The following is a 5836-nucleotide window of genomic DNA, read 5'->3' as shown; positions in this document are numbered from 1 at the left end:
ACATAGAAAATATATATACACAAAACAGAAAATTTTCCACTCTATGTGCCCCTGAAAATGTCACTCTATTCATTTGCCATCATATCTAAATACACTGTTTTAGTGTATGAATTATGTACATTTATTCAACATGAAGAAATGCTATTTTCAGTGTCTTTATCAAGATTCAGTCAGTTTTTAAACTTGAAATCTTATGTCATGTGGAAAAGTCGCAAAATAACAAAGGACTATATCTTTCTCAACTATGGATATTGTAAAACTTTCCTGAAATTCAGTGTGACTTTCTTGATCAATCCTAAAGGAGATCAGAATAAATATTCATTAGAAGGACTGATGCTAAAGCTGAAGTTCCAATCCTTTGGCCACCTGATGCGAAGAGCTGACTCATGGAAAAGACCCTGATGCTGGGAGAGATGGAGGGCAGGAGGAGAAGGGGATGACAGAGGATGAGATGGTTGGATGGCATCACCGACTCAATGGACATGGGTTTGAGGAGACTCTGGGAAATGGTGAAGGACAGAGAAGCCTGGGGTGCTACAGTCCATGAGGTTGCAAAGAGTCGGACATGACTTAGCGACTCAACAACAACAGCAACAGATAATTTGTTTGAAGTGGAAACATGTGCATTGGTTCTCTGGCAGCAGCAAATTCCCTGATATAAACAGTGCTCACTTATGTGTCCACTTTCTCTGCAAAACTCCAAGGACTTTCAGTATTGGTCAAGCTATCCCTCTTTCCCAGCTATAAGTGGGCACTTAGGGTGTGACTAGAAAGACTTTGTGACTTCATGTTTGTGATCTTGAGGGCTGTGAAAATTAGAATAATAGCCAATGGCCTTGTAACTAGTAATCACAGCCCAGCTGCATAAAGTTTCAGGAGAGTCCAGTGCCACCTCAGCAGGAATTCAACACTATTGCAAGTCCTAGAACTACTGCAGTGAATAAGCTAACATTTCTCTGCATTCACGGAGGTGGAGTCATTCATGGATTTTGTTGTTCAGTCACTCAGTCATGTCTGCCTCTTTGCAACCCCGTGGACTGCAGCACTTCAGGTTTCCCTGTCCTTCACTGTCTCCTGTAGTTTGCTCAAACTCATGGCCATTGAGTCTTTGATGCCATCCAACCATCTCATCCTCTACCACCCCCTTCTCCTCCTGCCCTCAGTCTTTCTCAGCATCAGGATCTTTTCCAGTGAGTCAGCTCTTTGCATCAGGTGGCCAAAGTATTGGAGCTTCAGCTTCAGCAACAGTTAGTGTTAGTTAGTGTTGGGCCCGGAGAAGGCAGTGGCACCTCACTCCAGTACTCTTGCCTGGAAAATCCCATGGACGGAGGAGCCTGGTGGGCTGCAGTCCATGGAGTCGCTAAGAGTCAGATATGACTGAGCGACTTCACTTTCACTTTTCACATTCATGCTTTGGAGAAGGAAATGGCAACCCACTCCAGTGTTCTTGCCTGGAGAATCCCAGGGACGGGGGAGCCTGGTGGGCTGCCATCTATGGAGTCGCACAGAGTCAGACATGACTGAAGCAACTTAGCAGCAGCAGTGTTGGGGCACTCTAATGTAGGCTTGTGGGCGAACCATACTTGGTGCCAGAAATCAGGTAAGTTTCAGGTTTCCCTGCAAGCCCCTCTGGAGCCCAGACCAAAGGAAATAAGGGTCGCTAGTACACACCCTTCTCACGGTGGCTCTCAGAACTCAGAAAGGCCAGGCCAAAACTTGCAAGAGTATTTTAAACTTTCATGAGTATCAGAAACAAAAGTCACTCACCCAAGTTGAAAGCCAATGGATGAGGGAGTGGCTCAGTCCACTTTGGTGCATTGCATAGTCACATGACAGAAGCAGGAAGTGAGGAATTAAGAAAAAACATTCTAATCTACCGCAGCCAGGATGGAGAGAATGTTGTGAATAAATGGAAACTTTCCAGGTTTGCTGGAAAAGGAGCAAAAGTCAGATTTGTGACTTTTGTATACAGATTTGTATACAGGGTTTTGTGAGCATGTTAATCATTTTGAACTTATTTTAATTATAATGCAAATCAAGGAACCAATTTGATATAGGTTGACCGATATTTTTCAGATCATCAGACTTTATTATGAAGAACTGACACATCATAGAAGCCCAGGGATATGCTAACAGGCATCTGCTGTAGAATAGGTGAGAGAAGTTTGACTGCTGTTAGCACAGTAGTGGGAGCTTCGCACTGCTTTTACTGGAGTATAGTTGATCTACAATGTGGTGTTAGCTTCAGGGGTATGGCAAAGTGAATCAATTGTGCATCTACATATACCCACTCTTACCCACTCTTTCTGATATTAAGATGAGCTTGCTACCTGTTTTGTGCCAAGATTCTCAACCTCAACTCTTGACCTCTGCTCTTCACATTTTCAGTTCATGCATTCCTTACTTCTCCAGATCTAGAGTACCACTGACTCCTCTGACACCGCATCTTCTACGCCTTAGTCCTTTTCTTGTCTGGACCCACCCTCTTGCTTTGTTGTCTGACTTTTCCAGCTTTTACCAGTGATTGTTTTTAACCTCTGTGGTTGGGGAAGGGAGTCTGCCAGCCCAAGTTCTGTCAAACTATTCCCCTGAATTTGTCTTGACTTCCTGCTCCCAGAGTTGCCGCTTCACTTTTTAACTCTGAGATAACTGTGATTATCCCTGGATGCTGCTGCTGCTGCTAAGTCATGTCAGTCGTGTCCGACTCTGTGTGACCCCATAGACGGAAGCCCGCAAGGGTCCTCTGTCCCTGAGATTCTCCAGGCAAGAACACTGGAATGGGTTGCCATTTCCCTCTCCAATGCATGAAAGTGAAAAGTGAAAAGTGAAAATGAAGTCACTCAGTCATGTCCGAGTCTTAGCGACCCCATGGACTGTAGCCTACCAGGCTCCTCCGTCCATGGGATTTCCCAGGCAAGAGTACTGGAGTGGGGTGCCATTGGATAGGCAGATCCATATTCATGGGGACAGACAACCAAGTTGTAGGATGGCATGACCTAACACATCTTGCCACAGACTTGTAAACTGCAGGGAGAGAACACCTCATGGATCTTCATCACACAAGTTTAAAAGGGGTAAGAAGTTTCTCAGGAACCCCTTACATTGTAAATTGGTAGGGGCTCCAAAGAGTTGGAAATTGCTGCCTTCATCCCCCAGTGTTCCACAGATTTATTCCCAGGCACTTGGCTTACTTCGTCTGCCCAATACTTTTGCATCTCAGGAACTGTTTCTGTCAATTACCAAAGTTACTTAACATACATGTGATAATTCACCAAGCCACTTACTGAACCTCATAGTTTAATTATGGTTGTGTTTGGCTCCTCTGCAGAAGCTACTAAGCTTTGGCAGTTTGCCTACATGAATTCTTTAGTTAAGTATTTTTTATAATGTATACAAGGCAAGTTTGATTAAATATCTCTTAATGCCTTCAAATATTCACAAGTCTTGAAAAGTGAGTAAAGCCACTGTTTTTAAACTGCAGAAACATTCCTGTTTTCACATCAGTCCTGTTCCCATCCATCCCACCAACATTTGTTGCTATCTTCTAATACACTATTGGCTAAACATTTGCACTCTCTAAACAAAATTTTAAAGCTCCAGTAAGTGTTTCAGTTTAGCCTGGCTCCAGTGTAGCAGTGGGCTTTTCAATGTAGCAAAACTATAAAACAGCAACACAGTAATTCTGGTGAACTAACTGGCTTGCTAAAAAGAGATACTACTTGCATTTTCTTTGCAAAGTGGTACCTTCTAGTTTTATCAAACACTATTTTCTACGACGTAAGAGTTTTTTCTTTTATTTTCTCATAACTTTTCTCATGGACTCATAAAGAATACGTATGAGGCACTTTAGAGGGATTTGGGGGTAAACAAGTGTACGTATATGAGGAAAGATTTGCTTCTATGGGTTCCATTTTTTTAACTGGCCTTCCCCCCTTCCCAGGTGGTACTAGTGGTAAAGAACCCACCTGCCAATGCAGGACACAAGAGACCCGGGTTCAGTCCCTGGGCTGTGAAGATCCCCTGGAAAAGGAAGTGGCAACCCACTCCAGTATTCTTGCCTGGAAAGTTCCGTGGGTAGAGGAGCCTGGCGGGTTACAGTCCATGGGGCCGCAAAGAGTCGAACATGACTGAGTGACTGAGCACACACTGTTTAGATTAGAAGCCATATGGATCACAGCCAAAGAACAATTCCTCTCTGTCTCTTTTCCTCATTTCCACCTCCTAAAAGCTTTCAAACCCATGTACCTGCTTTACTTGAAGAATTTCTACTTATCATTCAAAGAACAGGTCAGATTATTTTTTTCATGTTGAGTGTACAGTAACTTCCTTCCATGCCTCTTCTGTTCAGTCACTTATTTTTCTGTTTATATTATGCCTTCTGTGTATTACTACTTACCTTTTTTGTTGGTTGTTTACATACATTTCTTCTGGATTCTGAGATTCTCAAGGGCAAAGATCCTTTTTTAAAAAATATGTTCAGTCCCTTATATTCAGCATACAATAAATAAATAAAGTGGTAGTACCCTGAGTAATAGAATTTGAGTTTGTTGCTTCGTGAACAGGAAAAGAAATAGAATTGACAAAAGAACAAATCAACAGCTTAGCTATACTAAACACACTAAAGCAGTTGACTCTGGAGTGAAGAAGAAAGGCTACAGGAGTTCTGTCTTCCTGAGATGTGAATATTTGGTTGCATGCATGCTCAGTCGTGTCTGACTCTTTGTGACCCCATGGACTATATAGCCCGCCAGGCTCCTCGGTCCATGGGATTTCCTGGGCAAGAATACTGGAGTGGGTTACCATTTCCTCCTCTAGGGGATCTTCCTGACCCAGGGATCAAACTTGCATCTCTTAGGTTTCCTGCACTGGCAGGCAGATTCTTTACCACTGCGCCCCCTGGGAAACTTGAAGATTGTGGACAAACTGTATCAATACAACATCAACATTATAATCTCCTAGGAAGATCTCAGCTCATACTGGCTTTGATTTTCACCTGACAAGTGAAAGGAACTGTGACCTCAGGCCAACAGAGAAGAAACTAGGAATCGTTTCTTTTACTCTCAGTGAGTCAACCCAACTTTGGAACCAGCAAAGAAGCCCTCAGCCTCAAAAAGGAGAAAAAAGAAAGTGGTCAGGGGAATGGAAGCAATCTATCATGGTAGAACAACTTTGTCAGGAGGAAGAGAGGCAACCACAATTCAAGAGGGCAGAAGATGGACTTAGAGGTGAAAGTCGTAACAGTGACTTGGCTACCAACGCATGCTGCACTTGGTGCTGGCTTTCAGTCATAGATGAGACGTGAGACCTGTCCATCCAGAAGAATGAGAATTAGAGCCAATCTGTATCAATAACCTCAGATATGCAGATGACACCACCCTTATGGCAGAAAGTGAAGAGGAACTCAAAAGCCTCTTGATGAAAGTGAAAGTGGAGAGTGAAAATGTTGGCTTAGAGCTCAACATTCAGAAAATGAAGATCATGGCATCTGGTCCCATCACTTCATGGGAAATAGATGGGGAAACAGTGGAAACAGTGTCAGACTTTATTTTGGGGGGCTCCCAAATCACTGCAGATGGTGACTTCAGCCATGAAATTAAAAGACGCTTACTCCTTGGAAGGAAAGTTATGACCAACCTCAATAGCATATTCAAAAGCAGAGACATTTCTTTGCCAACAAAGGTCCATCTAGTCAAGGCTATGGTTTTTCCAGTAGTCATGTATGGATGTGAGAGTTGGACTGTGAAGAAAGCTGAGCACCAAAGAATTGATGCTTTTGAACTGTGGTGTTGGAGAAGACTCTTGAGAGTCCCTTGGACTGCAAGAAGATCCAACCAGT

The sequence above is a fragment of the Bison bison genome, unplaced genomic scaffold, assembly GCF_000754665.1.
Source record: "Bison bison bison isolate TAMUID 2011002044 unplaced genomic scaffold, Bison_UMD1.0 scf7180017864440, whole genome shotgun sequence".
Classification (NCBI taxonomy): Eukaryota; Metazoa; Chordata; class Mammalia; order Artiodactyla; family Bovidae; genus Bison; species Bison bison.
Note: the sequence above shows the minus strand (reverse complement) of the source record.